Genomic DNA, 22317 nt, shown 5'->3' on the forward strand with positions numbered 1-22317 from the left:
GTAGTTGTAGTTTTAGTTGTGTGTTAAATTTTATTCTGAGTTTATCAGATATTTTTGATCACATTCAAGGTGTTTGTGGTACCCTTCCTCTCCTTGCATGGGAGATGTTATGATTTGCTTTGGGTTCTTTAAAACCTCCAGTCACACATCTTAAAATAAAAATCAAAGTAGATGAGATCACTTCTTGTACAGGACAGGTAACAGATGTTTCAGTTAAAATGTTCTGGTAAGTTCATAATTTTACAGCATTTTGAAACTAGAATTAGTTTATTATGAATATTTCACAAAGTTGTGAAATAAGTGGTAAGAGCCAGGCCCAGCCATTGCACTGGCATGGTTAGTTTTTCTGTACAGCCTTGCCTCTTGTCCTAACAGGGACCTTGTCTGAGACAGGTTCCCCTGCATTTCCCCCCTGGGTTGTTACTGCTTGGTAGTGAGATGCCTCATCTATCCTAAGTGACGTCACAGAGTATTAGTCATTACTATTATACCTCTTTCAAGGCTTCTTGAGGCCCACCTAATGTAAAATGCAGGTGCAGTTTTTGATGCGTTATAAATGGGCAGTTATGTGAACACCTGCTCAGAACCTTGTAGGCTTGTCTGTTAGTTTTCCTGCAATACAGTCCCATTGCAGGATTTTGGGTTACCCTGCTTCCGTGCAGTCAGAGGAACCTTCAGCAAACATGTGTTTATCAGTAGGGTGTCCAGGTCTGTCTCCTCATACTGCATTTCTTGCTTTGCCCTTTCCTGACTCAAGTAACTACTAATGTGGGTCTTGCCTGGGGTTTCACAGCCAGAGAGCTGCACAAAGGGCTACCTGCTAGTAGCATGTGCCTCTATATGCATGTGGCTGGTACAGTAATTTGAAATGTGGTATTTCTCATTAAAAATGACTTAATGTTTTTGGATTTTCTTTTTAAAAACAGAAGTTGCAAATTCTTTTAAAGCTCTGTTTTGCTGTTTGCCAGAGTGATGTGTCCCTGCTGACGATAATACAAATAAATTTGCTTAACAGGTGTGCTGACTACTGAGAGGATTCATATCCATGAGCACAAACACTTAGACGACGTTATCATGACTGTTTCACATGTTGCTATGAGAAACGGGGTCAACTGCAGAGTGATATTTTGTGGTGTTAGAACAAATGAGTCAGACAAAACTGCTAACATGGTGCGTTGGGCTTTGTGCTTTTTGCACCTCGTAGTGATGCTATTTTCTTTTTGTTTTGTTTTTTTCCCCCTAACCAGTTGGCAACACCTAGAGAGCTGTGAACAAAAACACATACCGTGTTGACGTGTAAATAAAGGTACAAAAAGAAAAATTCTCACAAATGTCTTCATCTTGCTCCGGGTCTAATGATCACGGTGCCTTTGTCAAGAGGTGTCAGACAGCGTGTGGCAGCAAAGGTGTTAACAAGCATCATGTGCCACATAATTGTCCACATGTGAATCGGACCCCATAGTAAACTGTTCACATATCAGTGTTGCTGTTTTAAAACATCAGTTTCTCCTGCTTCCTCTGCGCCTGTTGTCTTCTTCTTTCTAAACTGCTATAGCACAGTTTGTTCGAGGGATGTTCTTGGGGATTGGCTTACCTGTCAATTTAAATTTTGACTAAACCAGCCTCTCAGTTAGGACTATAGAAACCTTTTCTTTTAACTTCTTTGAGCATCTCTACTAAATGTAATTTCATTCTGTCGCCTGACTTCTATTCATGGCTGTCACTGTGTGCATATGTGTGGCATATGTGTGAAGGGGAAAGTGGTGGAACAGAGCATGTGGCACAGTTGCAGAAGGGAAGGCGTTATTAACTGAGTTAATAACACCCCAGTTTCAAGTTTTCCAGCAAGGGTTAATTAGTCTAAAATCTAAAAGATGGACTGGTGGTGAACAACCTCAAACATCTGTACATCCGATGACAGGGAAGCTAGTCTTGGCTAGAGCAAAAACAGCTCTGCTGCTCATTTACAGCACAGCCACGCAGCAAACACAGATGAACACAGGCTTTAACCCTCGTGGCATTTCTGCTGCAGAGATGGAGTAACACTTGAGGAAAAAAACTAGCTGCTGTTGAAATGAAACTCCGCAAAAAATAACGCAGTAACATCTTTCACCTCACCCAAAGCAGTAAGCTGTAGGGCAAGCACTGCATTATCAAAACAAAGAGTATTTGGCAGCTATGGGAAACTGTTCATTCAGCGCAGTCTCATAACAAAGAATGAAGTAATGTACAGCCTGACTGATTTACTGGCAGGTCAGTGTTATTGGCTGCTATTACCTATTTGGCAATTTATCAGTATCAGCATTTATAAACGATAATGATTAATGAAAATGAAGGAAAGAAAAGCAGAGATGAGAGAAACACCATACATATGTTGGGTTTTGACATTGCGTAGTTTGTCCACTAGGAAGCTGCACACATGTTAGGAACAGTATAAACAGAAAACACGCGATCTGAACAGAGTCAAGCAGAATGTAAACTTAGGATGGGTGAAAATGGGGGGAAAGATCTTATCATGCCAATTTTCTGTATTTATTTCTGTCAAACCTAAAGACTAGTTTTTACGGTTTATTATAAGGTTAATTCTAGTTTGAACCTAAACCATAAACTTTTCCCAAACTTAAGCCAGTAGTTTACCTGCTGCTCTGTGTATGGCTTTTTGACAGACTGTTTTTTGTGTTGCCTTTCCCTTATTGCCGAGTTTAAAAACTAGCGGTTTGGATTTTCATGAAGAAGACGACATCATGGCTCACTGAGTGACCCACTGACTAGCCAATTGGTAGCATGCAATCTGTTGATGCCACATTTTCAGATTGCCTCAGATTCACTTGTAATCCTGGCCAAGTAGGTACTAAAAAAGTATCTGGCACCATGTACTACTACCTAATAGAAAACCCTATAAGCTGAGCAGTGCCAAACCCGAGTAGGTACCAGTGGAAGAGGGCAAAGAGAGACAATGACAGAACAGAAACTAGAGAGTGAAGAGACCAAATTTAGTAACTTACTAAACAAATTTGAAGTGTAAAAATATGTGACTGGGGTCTGTAGTGCGAGACTCCGTTTCAAGAATCAGTACATAGGACGGATGAAGACTAATGTTCAGGGAGTAAGTGTAACTGCTGTATCTTAGCTAGCATTAAAAAATAGTTAATAATTTTATGAGGCCAGTAGACTTCCTTCATAAAATAGTGACAAAAATCCACTGGAAACACCTTGAATGTTTTTGTATACATTATTCAACTCAATCCAGTGCATTAAGGCACCATTCTACTCCTGTTTGGTGTAATGACTCCTCCCTCCCAAACACTGCTCAGATGTCAGGAAGGAAAGGGTTCCTGACAATTTCCCTGACTTCCTGAAAATATGACATGCTATGACATTGGCATTACTGAATTCAAGTCATGATTCCCTAAGTGTACAGAAGAGACAGCTTGAACTCTTCTGTAAGCAAGTAATATACACTCTACAATGCTAGGAATATGTCTCTGCAGAGCGTCTGCAAATATGTGCATTTTTAAAACAATATCACTTCTCCCTAGGCTATGATGGCACATGTTTCACTTTTCAGTTGAGGGGGAAGGTGAAATCCTGCTCTTGTCCTTGCAGCTCAGAGGCAGCTAGTGTAGGAACAGTTGTAATCAAGATATCTGAGAGAAAACCAAAGTGATGTGCAGGTTCTAATAGATTTTTGTCATTGCATTCTGATGTTTCGTGTTATTATAGTATTAATATTGTTTTTGGATAAGTGGGCTCTTAGAATGAGTTTATAATACCTCATTCTTCTCTCAGGAGTATATATATAATACAAATAAATTTGCTGTCATTGGAAAAAAATTAAATAGACCACACACCCAAAACGGCAAATTGTGTGGTCTTAATATTTACCATGGCCCTGTGGAACAGTGTTTAACATTGTTTTTTATGCTTTTTATTTAGACGTTGACATTATTTTCAAACAAAATCAACTTATGACTCATTTGATTAGTCACTATTAAGACTGGCCTGCACAGAGCTGCAAAAACACTTACAGTTTGACAGCTAGTTTTAGCTTTCGTGTCTGAAAAGAGAAGCCAGTATGGAAGTGCCTTAAGCCAGGATTTATTTGATTGGCTATGATGGGGAAACGTCCGTGCTCCTATAGAGGCCTCTGGGAAAACAGACCTTTGCCCTAGCTCAGTAAATGGTTTCCTCATGGGTTTATGGCCTAGGTCTTTCATTTTTTTCATACTTTCATGCATGTAAAATCCCTCTACACAGCTCTCACTTGGTCACTTTATTTAGTTTATTCTGGTCCATCTCTGCTCTCTTTTCTTCAGCTTCTGTCTCTTGTTATTGTGAAAGGTAGTCACAGGTTGTGCACAGTTTTAACAGACTGTCATGCTATATGGATAGCTAGCTTTACTCAGCATAATGTCTGTTAAAGAAAGCCAGTTGAGGTTGTCTTTTACACGTTTTGCATAATATATTTAGAACTAAAAGTAAGAAGGCTATATGTTTTATAGTGTTTTTTTGTTTATTTTGCTCCACAGTGTCCACAGTTTGTAACTTTGTGCATTTCTTTGTAAGTGAGCATTCTTTAGTTTTTATCCAAGATACATGGTTACATCTATACATTATACAGCCCCTAACATCCTCTCTGACAGTTGCACCAATCTCGCTCCAAGAGCTTGCAGACATTTATGCAGAAATTGATGCTATGATTGTTATTCATTATATTAAGGCAACGATTGCAAGTGCCTCGCTCATAAATTCAAAAACTCGGGTGAAAAAGTAGTAAAAAATGCACAGGAGGAATCAGGTGAAACAGGACAACCACAATAGCTGCGGGCTGCGTTCATTTCTCTGGAGGTGCACGTCAGTTTAGTCGTAGATTTCCCGATGAAACATACTCAGGCACGAGCGAGCAAACTTAGAAATTCAGCAGGGGATCAAATAATTACTACCTCCACTGTATAGAAAATTATCAAAAGGCTGTCACCTGCTGACAAACAAACATCTCAAACATAACAAGTGCTTTTTTTTTTTTTAATACGTACCAAACATGCTTTCAGTACACACACCTATTAGACCGCTTGGGTCACCTGGTAGTTCTACATGTTCTAGGGCAGGGTAGGCAACTACAGGCCTCAAGTGCCGGTGTCCTGCAGGTTTTAGACATCACCCTATGTCATCACACCTGAATCAAATCATTAGTTCATTCCCAGGCCTCGGGAGAACTTCAAGACATGTTGAGGAGGTAATTTAGCCATTTGAGTCAGCTGTGTTGGATCAAGGACACATCTAAAACCTGCAGGACACCGGCACTTGAGGCCTGGAGTTGCCTACCCCTGTTCTAGGGTTTTTCAAAGTGAAGTGAGATAGCATTTATCATCAGTGCACCAATCACAGTCTTTTTAAAAAGCAAAGTAAATAGACCTTGTGTTAATTTTTAAGGACTGCAAGAACATACCTTGAACCACCTCTTTATGAAATGAATCTTTACGAATAAAATTAGATTAGATTTAACACAAAGGAACAATCAACCCATCATCCAGTTAAAGCAAGTGCACCATTTTCAATGACGCTAACAGGCAGGCTTTTGGAGCTGCTTTCATAATATGAATCATAGTTCAGTTGAAAGACAAATGACGTCCAAATCAAAAATGATAACCTGTCAAATGAAAAACCACAAAGTAAATCATGAGTTGTGAGACCTTAAATGGGCATAAACCTTTAACATATTGTTTTGTTTTTGTGTTTTGTTCAGTTTATTGCTCTTTTTATAGTTTTAACTTCAAAGTAACTGCACAGCTAAAAGCCTCTTTTCAGATGACACTGAGTTATTAATCCACAACTACTGTAATTAACAAAATACAAGCTTGAATGCTTGAATGCTGCAGATTTTTAAAGTGGAAGCTTTTTGAAAGTAAATGAAGGAATGCGTAGAGGACGTCATGGGGGGAAAAAAGAAATTACTCAAGATTTTATAAACAACATGTCGGATGGAAAAATGATAGAGCTTGACAGAAAAACTCTAAAGGCCTAATTTATTTATTTACATGTGCACACAGACACTTGCATGCAGAAATATATATGATACTGTAGAATTGTACTAATTAAAATGTTTCGTAATCTCAGATACTTTAAAGTTATATTAGTCATAATATAACTTTTTGTGGTGTTTAAATGGTGTTTCTTAGAATTTGCACTCTATAAGCTTGATTAAATCCGTATAGCAAATGGGTTTTGTATTCAGTGTATATTTATAATAAAGCCCTGATCGTTTCTGTCCTGTTTTAACAATCATGGAGCATGTTCAACCGAAAACAGAGACTGAACTGTAAGCTATATAAAAAGGTTAAAAAACTATTTTGGTAAAGGCTATTGATGGTATTATATAACCATAAATAGTCCTATAAATAAATATGCTGCTCTATTCCTTGATATTTCCAGTTACTTTAAATTAAATTTGTATCTTTATTTTCCAGCGTCGAACATCCAACACAAATCATCATGATTTCTAAATGATAGTTGTCTTTGGTGATAAACGAGTGTGAGTTGAATGCCATCTGATCTTTGTTGATGTCTGTTCATTGTTACTACAAGGACAGACGGAATTGGGAACAAAAATAACTCAATACTATAACAGGAAAAGTTACAGTAAAATGTTTAACCAAATTGGTGAGATACACTTTTTTGTATTAAAATAAATGTGATGCCTGTTTTATAAGCATTTACTAAAACGAAAGCAGAAGTTTCTGATTATCCAGTTTCATGAAAATACTCTCTATAAATCACATGCAGTAATCTTATAATCACATTCACCCAAACAGTTTGGTCAGTAACTGTACTAAAAGGCTCTTTGAAAAGCGACCCTTAGTATTTTAGAAATCACTTAGTGTTTTTGCCTCCTGTGGTTCAAACATACCCATATGGAAAAGAAATAGTAAAAACTTATGACTTAACTCATGAAAGTGGCCACTTTCACATTACTTTCATATATTGTTTTAGTAAGTATCCAAAACATACAAGTTTCATTATATAATTTTTCAAGGGATCTTATATCTGTTTTTACTCTTGTATGCTTCTCATACAAGTTTCACACAAGACAGATACAAACTTTATAAGATTTATATATATCTTTTCCATATGGGTAAAGAGTGTGATGTGTTTAAAAAAAAAAAAAAAAAAAAAAAAAAAAAAAAAAAAATAAATATATATATATATATATATATCTCAGTGGAACGATTTTGTGCATTTTGCTTACCGGGGACATCTTTTGCAAGAATAACCTCAAAGAACAATTGTCATCATTTTGTTTGGATTAATTATCATCTGCTAGCTTCTGTGGCCTATTAGCACCTTCGCTCCACAGAAGAGCCCTTTCTAAAAAAATCAAAATGGTCTCTCAGAAAACAACAGCCTTGATGCATTTAGGGTATTGAGTTATATTAGAGCAGAAAGAGAATAATATATTTGCATTTACATATGCCGAGGAGAATTTTGTTGCTGCACCTCTGTCTGTAAGCAACCATCCAGCCAGTCCCCCCCATTTGCCCCCAAAAGCTGGCTGTAGCCTGTCATCTCCAATCAGTCGGCCTGGTTAAGATCTCAGCTTAAATTAGACTCACAGGCCGGCGGCCGCTTGCATTGTTCCTCTGCCTCTTAGGATTAGCTTGGATGGCTAACATGTGTTGTCGTTGTGATTAGCTGTCAGTTTTCCCAAGAATATATAGAGAAATTATTTATTTTGTACATCGTGTCAGTAATCGTTAATGGAGAGCATGCCTCTCTTACAGGGTCGTTGGTTGATTAAGTAGACACTGCTACCAGTGAAACCATGTCTCCCCTGCTTATGTAAAAATTGTAGTATTCAGGTTTTCCGGTTCACCATGAACTGAAATTAGATTTGTAACCAACAGTGCAAGATTGGCACAGTCACCTTGAAAGACATTCTGCACCAAGAAGTCACATTTAAGCATTCAACATGAAAAGCTGCCATCTAAGAGTTGAGTTTAGCCTTAATCATGACCCCAAATTTCTACTAACTATCGGATAAATTAACATGATAAAACATCTCAACTCATCAATTTAAAGCAATTCAGAGTCTGATCTTAATGTGTTTCTCCAGAAAAGCCATCCTAAATAAGACATTTACTTTTAGGAAATCTTAACCTTTGGCCAGAAAAATTTAATCAAAACGCATGGGACATCATCTTTAAATAGAATAATAAATGTACCTGATCGCAGTTCCAAAGAGATGACCCCCACCTCAGCTGTTAACAAAAGATGAATCAATCGGAATCGAAATAATATATCTTCCTACCACCAAGACGAGACAAAAAGCCGCCAAGCCATTGGCCAAGACGTTGGGTCATGTGGGCGAATCAAAAATGGTGAGGTCACATTTGTAGTGTAACCCGAAAATAGTCCCCGATTCAGATGAGTTTCGCAGCAGACCTGTCCATTTCGTCATGGACAAGCGTCCTCTTTTATATGGACAGAAGACACGAGTGCCCCAGATTAGGGTCCCCCTCAGGGTCTGGGGGGAGGTTGGAGGTGGCAAACAACTGCAGTGGGCGCCAGGATATTCTCAGTGACATGTTGGTAAATCCATCAAACATGGATGCTAAATCTTTCTGTCAGCCTATTGCTAAAATCAACTTCTGCACCACATCTCGGATTTTGTGATTTTACCTTTTAATAATGACATAATTGGAAAAAAAAAAAAACAAATAAAAACATGCGATTGACCTTTAATCTGCATTTAACCAAGTATTTGGTTTCCCTGCATTGTGGGTTGACTTGCACATATTGTTAAACCACACACTAAAGCTGCATTTGCTGTTTGATAAAGTAATTCCTTGCTGCATACACTGTCACTGTATTGCTACAAGCAAAAGGAGCATTAAGAGTCTGAAATTGAATGGTTCCAGTTCACTACCCACTTTAGTAGGACTCTGTTGAACTCATAGAATATGTTTTGATTGACCGAGGATTTGCCAATTACTATTTGGGACAACAATGACACTTGCAAACTTTCCTCTTATCTTATTGTTTTCCCATGTTTGTTTTTTTTATTAATTTCTCCCCATTCTGATAATGCTGCTGTCATTGTCTGTAAATCATAGATACGTCTGGTGCTGTAAGCATCCCGAGGGGGACCCTGCATGCAAAGTAGCCAGTGTTCTGTGTAATTTATCCACTATGGTAGAACCATGAACAAAAAAGTACATTTGGTCTTTCTACTATCTTGTTCATTAACCAGCATCCTCCACGTCCACATTTTGCCTTTTGTTTTTTGTTTTTTACTACCTCTAAATGGGCCTTGCAATTGAAATAAAGCAACAAAGCAATTGAATACAGTCAAGACAATGAAGCTCTCCTGACCTTGTTTGATAGAATTTTATGCATTTTTTTTCTTTCTCTTATTTTAAAAACTTTTCTGACATTTCTTTTAATAAAGTCTTTCAAGTCAACTACAGCAAGGCTACATGGAAGGAGACACTCGCAGCTGGCGATATATGACTTCAGTGTAAACAAATGACCTCACTGGAACACTTGTTAGTTGCACTTCATATGACAGGAAGAGCAAAAGTTTTATAATAAGCAGTATTAAAAGAAAGCCTTGAGCACATGGTTAACAGGCCAAACCCAAAACATTTCTGGTAGAAAATATTTTTCAGTTTCAATTGTATTATGTTGTGCAAACTCCTGGGGAGTTACAAAGTTATGTTACTTTAGTTACTGCTAGAGTAAATGCATTTTTGTTTGAAAACGCATCTTTTTCTCTCCGTTTTGGCCTTCGTCCACACTGAGACGGCATTTTTGGTCAAGGAAAACTGAGTTTTTTGAAAACGCTCTCCAAAGTGGATAAATTTGAAAATGCCGTTTTTGCGTCGCAGTGTGGACTTTCAAAAAAATGGAGGCTTTCAAAAACTGTGATGCATTTTAGTCATGTGATGCAGTCATGTGACCAATTCAACTAAGATGGAGGACAGAATTGTACAGCAGTTCTTTTGTTTGCTCTCAATTTGGACAGCATTATTAAAGATTAATATCAGTTTGTACATGCTCCAGATAAAACTCGACACTTTCCCTCAACATTTTGCCGCAACGTTTCAAGAGCCGGAAAGTAAATAAACGGCAGACGGAAATGACACAGGTCGAATCGTCTTACGTTTCACACATTCGTAGTACAGGAACGTGGCGTTTTCCGTGTGGATGAAAACGATAATGTGGACGCGGAGCGTTTTTAGAAGAAAACGCCATCTTTAAATTTATCCGGATTAGTGTAGACGTAGCCTTATTTTACAAACCCACTTTTCTACCCTAGGCTACTTTTGTGCTTACATTTGACTATTGAATATTTGTTATATCACTGTGTCACTACTATTCCACTATAATGTTACCGCTGGGGGCAGTTGATTCACATCTTGCATTAGGTAGTCTGTATATTGCTCATTAAAAAAGTTAGCACAGCAGGAATGAAAAGGGCATTATGGGTAGTTTATGGTGAAGCTTGCAGCTCTGCACACACACAGAACAGACTGTGAAGAGTCGGCAACACAGCAAAGACAGTGATCCCATGTGGAGAGAAAGGAAATGTTTTTAACCCTCAGCCATAAAAGCCAGATGGGGTATTGTTGTCACCCTGAAGGGTGGGCGGCATAGACACCAAAGTTTGTAACTCGAGAATGAGGTAACATAGGATTTAGAAAATTCGTATCACTGCATCTACTAAAATATCTTTAGTTTGAATCCCAGGGACCAGAAAGTCAGTGGTCACGTTTTCTGAAAATCTTGTGAACGTGGTAACTCTAGAAGGACTTAACCGGGTACTTCCAAATTAATCTGCTAGGAGTCTGAGAGGTACTTGTAGCACTGGTGGGTGCCAGTATTATTATTATTTTTTTTTACTGTAACTGCTTTCAAAACCTGATACCTGCAGCATTCAGATGTGTGTCTAAAGCAGAGCATGAGGTGCAAGTCATTATTTTGCAGTTTTGCTCTGGGGGAGGGGCTATAGGACACTTTTGTCCTATAGCCTAATGATGCTTTAGGTAAAAAAAAAAAGAAGTTATATTAACATATTTTGAACCAATACACCATCCCTCATAGCAACCTGCTTCTAACATGGTGTAAGTTGCATGGTCCCCACCCCCACCCCAAGGACCTCCCAGGTTCAAGCTATTATCTTTCCTAATATGGTGACAGTGTCAAACTGAACCTTGACCTTTTCTGAAGAGAATGAAAAGGTCAAATGAGGTAATAGTCACTGTGAGATATATATTGTTTTTCACATGTTCACACAAAACATCCATCTTCACTAGGAACTCTTGTGAAAGCCTGTCAGAAAGGTAGAGTAACAGAAGAGAAGCCACAGTGAGGTCATCTTAATCTTGAGTATATCATTTCCTCTTGCACATTAGATTATTCTTGCTTAACTGCAGGTTAAGCAAAGAACAAGTCCAAGCAAAAAATACTTTCTCCAAATGTTTATCCACCACAGTATCCAGAAAAAATAATTAAACTCTATTAAAATTAAACAATTTCATTTATTAAATTTAAAATGGGTTTACAATTAAGTAAACTCAACAGGTGGGATATATTTTCAGTAGATAACAAATGACTTGGCATGGTCTGTAATTTCATTTCCAGTAAAACATTTTTCTTCATGACCGTGAGATGAATTGCAGAAATCAAGCGGTTTAGTTTACAAATTAAAACACGATGATGGATAACACCAGTTCCCGAGATCAAACTAAAATGACTTCCCACAGAGTTTTTCAGTAAAAATGCCCACAGCATTGTTTGAACACTCACATCCTGCCTACACAAACCAGATATCCATTAAATATTACATCAGGATATATCGAATACTGTATAACAGTTGGGGATGAAAACCTGCTTGGTGGCACTTTTAAACAAGAATAAACAAGAATAAGATGAAACTTTTCGTAATTACCTTGTTTTTTTTGCGAATTTTATTTATTTTTTGTTCATTAAAGTACCACAGTCTGATCTTATCTTAATCTAAATCACAAGCACAAACAAGCATAATCTAAATTTATCAAGACATAAGCGAGCAAGCACATGTTGCAGGTGCTGGTGGGAGAGAACCTCTTGGATTTATTAACAGCGACTTTGACTATTTCAGTAGCTGCAGATCATACCTAAACAACATCCAGGATACATTTTGAACTGACTGTTCTTTCTCCCAGAACAGCTTCATCAGATTTATATTCTTAAGTTTAGGTCACTCATCACCCCTCACTTTCTAGCTAACAGTTTATCGCCAGTGGAGATTCCAGGCTCCATCATTGAGCGTAATCCTTTTCTCCCACTCGTAGCTGTTTCAGCCTCTTATCTCAGAGTCTCGTTGCTAATAATAATTTAGCCTGTCATTGCTACAAACTGGCAAATCCCACCGTCTGTGGTCACCACATCAGTGCTGGTCTCGTCCCATCTGTCTTGCCTTTTTACATACATTAGTGTTTCTCCAAAACAAAAAAGTTTGATCAGCCAAAAAACCAAACCTCAAAAGCAGTGATTAAAAATTGTTTCACATAATTATTATCAGTGTTATAATTTATGTGTTGTTCTTTTTATTTTGGGAGAGGAGTGGCTTCTTTTGTGGTATTCTGCAACTGTCTGGCCAGTTTAACATATAACCATAATCATGTCTCCTGATGTTCCTTAGGTATGGGTGGATTTCTATTCGGCACTGGAGTCACCTTGCCTGGCCTCAGTGCTCCATTTCTAGACTCTTTAAGTTTTTAATGCGAAAACTTAAAAAAAATCTAATGTGCAGCAGCACATTCAGCAGCTCTTTCAATAGTCACATGGTTTGATCCACAGATCTTAATGTAATATGTCTAAGTTTGTTGCTATGATCAGTGGAAGTAAGCTGACATAGACGTTCTTGTGCCACGGCGTTCTCGGATATATCACTTAAATAATATTTATCCCTCAAATGTCATACTGCAAGCTGCAGTGTGAGCTTTGCAGCTTGGGTTACTTTAGTATGAAATAAACAAGCGGTGACTCGATTCGTTTGGCTTCACTTCCGCTCAAATCAATCAATGAGAACAAATGACAAGTTCCCTAAAGCTATGGCTGAACTTCCTAAGCTCTCCATTCAGAAGGAAATTCTGTGTCCTTCATCCTTCAGCAATTCAAAGGTTACAGATGGCATCTCCTTTTTGTGTGTGTGTGTGTTTTCTTCAGTGTACTAATGACACATTCCTTAACTGATGGCATGTTTGTTTATTGCTCATGGGAATACACTAATGAGCTTTAACTAGCGTTTATTGCTTCTCTCAGGAACGGTATTGATCACTTTCACTGGTTCATAACGGCACATGTTTAGTTTTTTAGTGGGTTTGCATTTTTGCTGTTGCACTTATTAAAAGTCATGCAGTGTTTTTTAATAAGCACTGCATGACTGAAAGCTGCTGTCTAAATAGCTTTCACTTTTATACTGTCAGGCCATCAGAAGCAGAGGCCTTCTTGTGATACAAAAAAATGTTGCTTTTGGTGTGTGTACAGAGCTTCCCCTGCCTCTTTTCAATATGCATTTTAAAGATATGTTGGCAGCTGCTGCTTGCAGGCAGTGAGTAAATGTTTGAAAATGACTAACTTTGAGAAACATGTCACATTTGGTTTCCCAGTCTGACTACTCTCTGCTGCCTTATATCAAAGGAACTGACCACAATGACGAAGAAAATGAGAAATATAGTTTTCTCTGGATGCAGTACAGGGTGGCAGTGATTGATGCATATTTAAATATTTGTTTTTATTTCATTAAGTTGCTCAGGCATATGTAACCCTGGCATCAGAATTTGATCTGGGGAACTGAGTGATAATGGGTGGGGTCATCATGAGGATGGCATCCTTTCATTAAAACACATTTTGATGTTCACTCAGATGTGGCCATGGCATGCAGCTGTGAAGCTGTAAATAGTCAGGAAAAAGGTGAATGGAAACCGCCTGCCCGTGAGCTTTTTGTTTAATTAAAACAGGCCATGACGTAGAGTCTGCAGATATACTCTCTGATATGAAGTCCAAATGAGATGTTTCTGGCTTTAGAGACACAAGTGATTATAAATGCTTGATAAGAAATAGCTATGCTGGTCAGACAGCACTCTAAAATCTCAGCCCCTATCCCGATGCTTCTGCTTGTTATTTAAATTGGCAAAGAATTAAGAGCAGCACACAAATACACAGTATGACTGATGTTCATCACAACACCCATATCCATTGTTTTCCACATAGGCCCACACTGGCAGCGTTTTGATGCACGTCAGCTGTCATGAAAAAGCTGCATTTTTTTTTCCTGCTCCCAAATTGTCATATCTTGCACCTTTAAATACTTTTGTGTTTGACACACCCAGTCTGAGCTGTGTGCGTCATTTACTGACGCACAAGCTTATTATGTGGGCTGAACTTTAGTCTAATTGGAGTCAAAAGCAGTCTGTAAGCACAAGTAAACAAATCAGTTTATGAACATATTAAATTTAAAATGAAGAGATATTCATTAAAAAGGATGCTAAATTATAAAGTATCACAACCACATCAGTAATATTTGTTCTGTTAACAGATCCCTAGAGAACTACTTTTTCGAAATTTAAATAAATACCCTTTTAATCTGTGAACTAGGCTTATTTCTGACTGAAACTATCACCCTGTGTTGATCTCTTCAGTGGGAATTTGACTGAATTAAAAGCCTTAAAAGTGGGTAGGGTTTATCAGCATGTTTCTCCTCTTTTGAACTGAAGACATGCAAAACCTTAGTAGTCCTGTGAAAAAATGTTTTCACACCTATAGTTCCTTTACTCTGGTCAAAATCAGTTGATGAGTTTACAAACTTGTAGGTTTGCCTTCACATAGAAAAACAAATCCAAGTGAACTCCAAGAAAACCAGAATGCATCATTACAAACTGTGTGAGAATGTTCAGTCTGCTCATTGGGCAGATGTGTGTGGGGCGGGAGCAACAAAAGTAAGTACAGAAGAAGGTGCTGCGTTCTGGATTATTTGTGAACAGAGAATTTACATTCATTTCACAGCTAGTTCCTGGCCTGTACTCACTTGTGCAGATCTACAGTACATTCCTGCATTGAGAATATAAAGCATACGTGGCTACATAATGTTTTGGGGTTGTTTCTTTTTTTTTTTTTTAGCTCAAACTGATAACATACATCTGGTAGTTGGTTTGAATCACGCTCACGCCATAAACAAAGCATTTTGGCTGCACCGAGGGGAGAAAAGAAACCACAGTTTAATTTAAATAGACTAAAGACAACTTTGAAAACCCCATCATTTAGTAGTTTGTAGAATCAACTTTGACCTGCTCTTGCTTTGCTTATTTGTTCGTTAATGCATGGCTCAGTTAAGGTCCAGCTACAGCATCTTTATCAGGCTGACGACTGACTGGGTCATTTTTGTTTTAGCCATTCTGTGGTACACCAGACAACTCCACCTTGCTCTCGTTTGTCCAAAGCACATTGTTCCAGACATCTTGCAGTTTGTTCAGACGCAACCATGCAGCGATGGTGCCATGTTCTTTTTAGCAGGAAGAGGCTTCCTCTCCTTCACAAGCAGTTTAAAAATGAGAATTGTTTTAGAATACAAAAAATTAAGTCAGATTAAATAACACAGAAGAGGTCATTAAGTACAAAGCTAAATAGCATACAATAAAAAGTAAAAAGTTGAATGTAATGGAATAAGGATGCTTCATAAAGTAAAATATTATAGTAAATTAAAAAATATATATATACTAAAGGTAATTAAAATCTCTGATATACTCTTTTCAGTTAAATGTAGTGTAACTGAGTAATTAATTCAGTTTTTGTTTACATTTTAAAGAACATCCCAGCATTTTTAGAAATGGTGTGTATAACTCGCTGCAAGCCTTAGTGTTTCAGTTTGATGTGCTGCACTTATTGGAATGAACTCTTTCTATCGCTGTTAGTCATGAGATAGCCTTTTGTCAGAATTACTCAGCATACCATCAGTTCCAACAGAGATCCTACTGTACTCAGTATAGTGCTCTTTTTTTGAGACAAGCCTCTAATTATCCTCATTATTGACAAAGTCAACACTGCAGCAATTATTGAAAGAACAGAACGTAACATGCACATAAAGTCAGTTTTAGTTAGTTTGTTAATGCTTGATCATTAGGGCCACAAAATAACACAAGGTACTGTCTGCATTAGGCAAAGTAGTTGCATTCACAAAAGCTAAACAGCATCTAATGTGCTTTATGTTTTTCAATTTTTCCACACAGGATTTTTTAGTTATGATTTTTACATTAATTACTGTATGAATAGTTTAGCCTGTTCAGTTTAGTTTGTGAAAGAGAAATTGTCTGAACTATATGTATATGTATGAATACCCTAGCGTGTTTTTGTGTATTTATGAATTATGCTATGGTTAGAAATAGCAGTTTTCTTTCCCTACAGAGTTATGAAAAGAATGCCGGTATCTCCTGACTTAGTCCTATCAGTACAGAGCAGTTCTCTGTAGAGGGAGCCGGCTTAGATATTTTTTCTTGAAGCTTTGCTGCCAGTATTAAAGTGTCGAAACACACATACATGTGTATGCAGTGACATGTATAAAAAGCTCAAAGGACTTGAATACAGACAGGCAGACGGTCAGACAAATATAAAATATATCAGTGAAGGAAAAACCTGAAAGGAATTGCACACATTTATTCCTTTTCCTCCTTGTTGCTTTCAAAACAGCTGAAGGTGGCCATTATCAGTCACAGCAACTATAATATGTGGCCATTATGGTCTGCCGCATTTAGTTGGTGCCTCAGTATTGTTTACATTCGCCACACAATAGCTTTGTATTTTTATATTGACTGTATGTATTGGAAAAGCAGCTGAGAAGGAACAATGAGGGAAATGTTTCGATAACATAACATTCAATAACTCTACCACATGGGTGTTTGAACTGTAAATTTACTTCAGTTATATAGGATTACGTGTAGAAATGCATTGAATAGCTTTAGGAAATAAACAATCGCCGGAAGCACATCAGGGTAGTTTGTAAGATGAAGTCAAATGCAGGAAGACCAATATCAGCTAATTGGGAATAAGGGGTATTCTGCATCTGTACCATCAAAGTAAATGAATTTGTAGTTATTGTTGTTGGGGCAGATTTAATTAACTCTACATTGGAGTCACGTGGATAAGTGGCTTTTATGTGTCTGCCTCTTTGAAAGTCCACATTTCAAGACTGAATGTCTCAAAACTAATTAGACTGTTTGGTTACTGACTTCACCAAATACTGCTGCAATACTCCGGTGCCTTAAGCCAAGACCTAGCAGGTGTATCCTTGACAGTTCATGGATTCACTGAACCATGAAGACTACATGACTCTATACAGTCTACGCAGCTGTGATGCCTACTCAGCTACATGTAAATGGACTGATTCTTATATAGTGCTTTGAGTACTCCAGGAGAGTAGAAAAGCGCTTAAGACAACATGTCCCATTCACCAATTCACACAAGCACTTCTATAATTATTCTATGTGTGATAATCCATTGTTGACCAATGCATTGTTGCCACTCTACTACAACTACATTTTTGTCACCAGTTAGCGGCAAATTCACCTCATAAACTAGACAATCAAGAATCTATTGTAGAGTTTGATTTAGGGCTAATGATTTCTGTAATTTAAACCATTTCTACACTGTTTGTCTATTAGGACATTATAGCTAATATTGCAAATTCCAAATGGATTACCATATTGATGCTGCTGGAGTGTATTTTGTCTTAATGTTGGGTCATTCGAATAAGGGAAGCTGTTTAAGTGGAAAAAAAAAAAAACCTGTTAGCAAGTTTCAGTTTCACAAGTTGGCCAAAATAAAACAAATGTACTTCTAATTTTGCTTTCTGTGAGTGTAGACCATCTCATTTAGGTAAAATGTGAAAGCTGAGATAATCTGCCTTTAGGCCATTAACTACAAATCTTAATTAAATCAGTTAGATAACAACATCTAAACTCTGAACTTTCCCTGTAAACTTTAAGCACTATGTTTTTCCTTATGGCTGTTCTTGTGGCTTTGTATTAGTGTCGACTTGTCGTTGTTGTGCCGTTTTCAAAAATGTCGGTCATTCCTTTCTTTGGCAGCCACTGACCACTTCTATGTTGGCAGAAAGTGTTAAAGCATTAGAGGCTAAGTTTCCCCTTCAGGAATTCTACCTCACACTAAACACTAAATAAAATCTAGACAAAGAACGTTTACTTGTAGTAGACATAAGTAAATAGATGTTACATTGACTGCTTGCTACACATGAGCTATTCGCTTAATTTTTTAGCCATCTTGTTGCCCTCTCAAAGAATGCCCTCCCAAGAGGAAATAATTACATCTCTGGTGAATTACAGAAACTCTTGCATCTGGGAACTGATTCCTTGGTTGAGGAGAATGATTTGGAAAAAGGTCTTTTTTTTTTCACATGCTGTCATTGTAGAGACTGTTGGATTGGTTTCAGTCAAGCAGCTGTATATATAAAGCTTAAAAGAGGCAATAGGTGTGGTTTGCTACTACAAGATTGGAGCTATATTCTGTTCTGATAATTTCTTCCTCAGGACACAATCCCGGTACTTCTGTGGCGTCTTGTTTGCTTTTCATAAGTTATTCCAGACAATTGAGATCAGAGCAAATGTGTCTGAGTGGGTCACCCAGATATGAGGGTTCAGTAGTGTAAAACGGTTTACCATTGTCATAATTCATCAGACTGTTGCTCATTATTTAACATGGAAATATGAGCTTGATATGAAGTTTTGACTAAAAGTTTTCACTATGCGCTCATAATATATTCAGATTTACAAATCTGTTGCTTCGCAACCCTACCTGCACTAATCACATTCTTCAATAATCAAGTAACATGTTGCTGAATTGCACTGTGCAGAAGGTTACGCAAAAACAAGGTCAGTTTAGGCTAATGTTAGCAGCAGAGACAGTACAAAAGAAGCACAAAGTCACCTTGGCTTCACCCACTGGTTTATGAAGTTTTGTCTTTGAAGCCTTGATATGACTGTTTTAAACTGAATGTGATGAGCAAGGGGTGTAACTCCCAGTGCAACTGCAGGCTCAAGTCATTAGCCAGTAAGCATACTGATGATCGTCCTTCCTGTTAGAATGACCAAATATCACAAAAATAGGCTTCATGTTTTATTCAGTGTGGCATGAAATGACTGAGTGAACCTATAACCTCATCAGGAAAGTGTCTGATGAGGTTATGACTGAGGTCCCGTTTGCAGTAGACTTTGATAGAAGTAGGAATCTTTTTTGCATCCACAGGTATCGCCCCTTGTGGCCAGTGAAAAGAACGCAGGTTTAAGGCAGTTTGATGTTGGCTTCACTTCTCAAACTGTGTCCATCTTTTATTCTGTCTGTGGATAGCAGTGGCACAACAACACCCTTCCTTCCTAGCAGGTTAGGATCTACACATTTGTGCATTGTTCTGGTTGAGAGCCAATTTACGTTTATACGGTCTATACACAAACAGATTGAAGTACTGCAGAGCTGCCCTGCGCCACACAGCTTTTTTTCTTCTCATTATGTAGAGAGAGAGGAAACCAACAGTGAACTGGCAATTAAAATGTGTATATTATGAATTATTAGTTAAACTGGAGAGTATGTCTGGTTCTAGTTAGTTAGGGTTATGTTTTAATTGTTTAGTTGACCAGTGCTTTTGCTTATTGCTCTTGATTTCAAATAAACAAAATCATGTCATTGGAAGATGAGACTATTTAAAAATCATTGACACCATCGGCGTCCTCTTCATCATCAGCCTTCCTTCATCAACTATTGTCCTTTCCAAAACTTCAAAGCAAGGACGCCTGCTTACTAAAATGTTTCAGTAATGAAATGGAGTAAATCCCATCAGTTTAACCTTGAATGATCAAATGAGTGGTGTTACTCACCAGAGTTGCCCTGCGTGGTGTGTTCGCAGTGCATATAGGACACCAGAGCAATGTGGTCTCACACAGACACGGATCAGTTCATCAGCCTTTGGATTTCCCTTCAGGTTGATAACCAGTCCATGCTAAAACACAATAAAATTAATTAAAAAAAAGCTTTATCAGCTTTTCTTTGTAGCTGTGCTTTAAACAGTTTGAATACATTTTAATGCACGAGACATAGCAGCACTAATCTGCTCTTTTCACATATTTTTATAATTACGTACTTTAAATCGGTAGCTCGCTTCAAATCGCGTTTGTTATTGCATTGCAGTATAGATTATCAATAAATGAGCAGATTTTCTTGATAAAACCTGTGCTTCTGCACTGGATCAATTCCTTTTGAAGCAAACTAAGCCTCTCCCACCACAGATTTTCAATCAGAATAGACAAGCCCATCAGTCAAGTTACTCACAGTGTGTGCAAGAAATAACAATGAGAAGGTGTGTCTGACCAAAGAGGGATCCCAAAAGTCTCCAAGGCTTTTTCTTCCAGGTCATGTGACCTGTGGCTATCAGCCTTTCAGCAGAATGAGGTGACTGGACGTCTGGCTGATGGACCTAAACAGATCATATGAGAGCGTGGCCATGTTTAAATTATTGCATGTTGGCTGAATTATGAGGCTTTTACTAGTTTTAAGATTTTATAAACTTGTCGGAACATGCAAATTAGATATAGACACATAAATATAGATCCTTTATTTAACAGTTTTCCTGCAGCTACTGTTCACACTGATTTTGTAGGGTAATTTTTGTGGTGCTTAATTTTGATCATATAGTTGTTAGTAGTCTCTTTCTTTAAGAATAGAAGTCTGCTAATAATTGGCCTGTAAGGGGCAATTGATGAATATAGCCACAAGGTGGTGCCTTGTTCCTCTGCTGCACACTCACCCATCTGCAAATATCAGATGCAAATATCAGCAAGCAATGGTTGTCTGATGGTCTTACTTACTAAGTTTATCATCTGTAATCTGCAAAAAAGATATTGTTTATTAGGTCTACAATAATCCAACGGGATAAGTTTCCCCTTCCTTCTTCCTGCTTTTTAAAAATCATTAGTTGTATTGTACATCTGATGATTTTATGTCAGTGCCTATCAATTTGTAATCAGCAGTGGGGATTTTCATTTGAAAATGTATATTTGCCCAGCTGTGCTACTATCATATTTTTTTATTGTGCTGTCACTGTCACAAATATAACTTCTGCTAACTCTGTGAGATCGATCCTCTTTCTAACACCAGTCAACACATCTCGGAGAGAATAGAAGCTCTCCAGCCTGGAAATAAAAGTTGTCAGACACTTTCAAATGCATACCTACACTTTTCTCGTACTGAGGCGTAATCATCTTTGACAATGTATTACTTATGGCTGCATGGCTGGATGTGTGAAAGACATTCTCATAGTAACCATTTGAACTGAAAAACCTTTAAATTAAAATGACTGACATGCTTCCCATGGCCTCTGTAAATCTGTGGCTAAGGCTAATGTGACCTCCATAACCAAGGGTCCTTGCTCAGGAAGGTCCTTTCAGCCATGTAAGCATGATTGGTGGCCACATAATTAAAGACATTTCTATGTGTTACTTTACAGTTAGTTCAATAAGCAAACATTTATTTTATGCTCGAGTAAATTAAGTTTCAAAATTGAGCTTGTGGAGGAAGGCCGAAAACTCTTTGTGGATGTTTTTTTCCCTCCAAAGCAAAGGTTACTCCTTTGGTTTTCCAAAAATGCAAGTCAGGTGCAAAGAGGAGAAAAGTGATTCATTAGGGAGGGGATTGTGATTGAGGCCGTGGAAAAGATGTGAATTTGCTCTGTGTGTTTAGATAAATCAAATTTGGTACAAGCACTTACTTTGCTGCGCCTGGTCAGCAGAAGCTTATTTAGATCAAATTAAGCGTGGCAGCTGGGTTAAGTGGATCTGTGGAAGAAAGAAAAATACTGCTGTAAGGGTGATGTGTAATATCTAAAAGCACATCGTTCACTCCATGATGATTTCTATGTTATCAAACTGCATGAACTGCAAGCTTTAAAGGGTTTCAACTTTAAAAATGAAAATGTGCTTAATGTTTCTTACATTGTGCGGTTGAGATGTTCACAGACAGCACTCCGAGAGAGGAGAGGACCCGAGTGGAATCCCTGGGGGGGGAAAAAGGATTCATTTATTAATTGCAGTATCAGTGTGTCTTGGGTTTTGTACGATAACAGCTCCCTGTGTCACCATCTGCCCACATCCCACTTAGCAGAGTGGGCACATGGGCTCATTCAGGCGCAGCCACACCCAGCTGAACGACACACACACACACACACACACACACACACACACACACACACACACACACACACACACACACACACACACA

The 22317-nt window shown here is 37.9% G+C and overlaps 1 protein-coding gene across 2 annotated transcripts in view; it reads right to left on the reverse strand.

Moving 5' to 3' along the window:
- Nucleotides 1–22317, reverse strand: part of pcbp3 (poly(rC) binding protein 3) — a 77495-nt gene that overhangs the window by 27117 nt on the left and 28061 nt on the right. For both annotated transcript variants that reach the window (XM_005736875.1, XM_013911769.1), the window contains exons 2-5: nucleotides 22032–22093; nucleotides 21809–21875; nucleotides 20413–20518; nucleotides 19923–20044 (exon numbers count right to left, since the gene is read on the reverse strand). The gene's annotated coding sequence lies outside the window, so the exon portion shown is untranslated. The remainder of the gene's footprint in view (nucleotides 1–19922; nucleotides 20045–20412; nucleotides 20519–21808; nucleotides 21876–22031; nucleotides 22094–22317) is intronic.

The sequence above is a fragment of the Pundamilia nyererei genome, unplaced genomic scaffold (assembly GCF_000239375.1).
Source record: "Pundamilia nyererei isolate P.nyererei 1_Seehausen unplaced genomic scaffold, PunNye1.0 scaffold00071, whole genome shotgun sequence".
Taxonomy (NCBI): Eukaryota; Metazoa; Chordata; class Actinopteri; order Cichliformes; family Cichlidae; genus Pundamilia; species Pundamilia nyererei.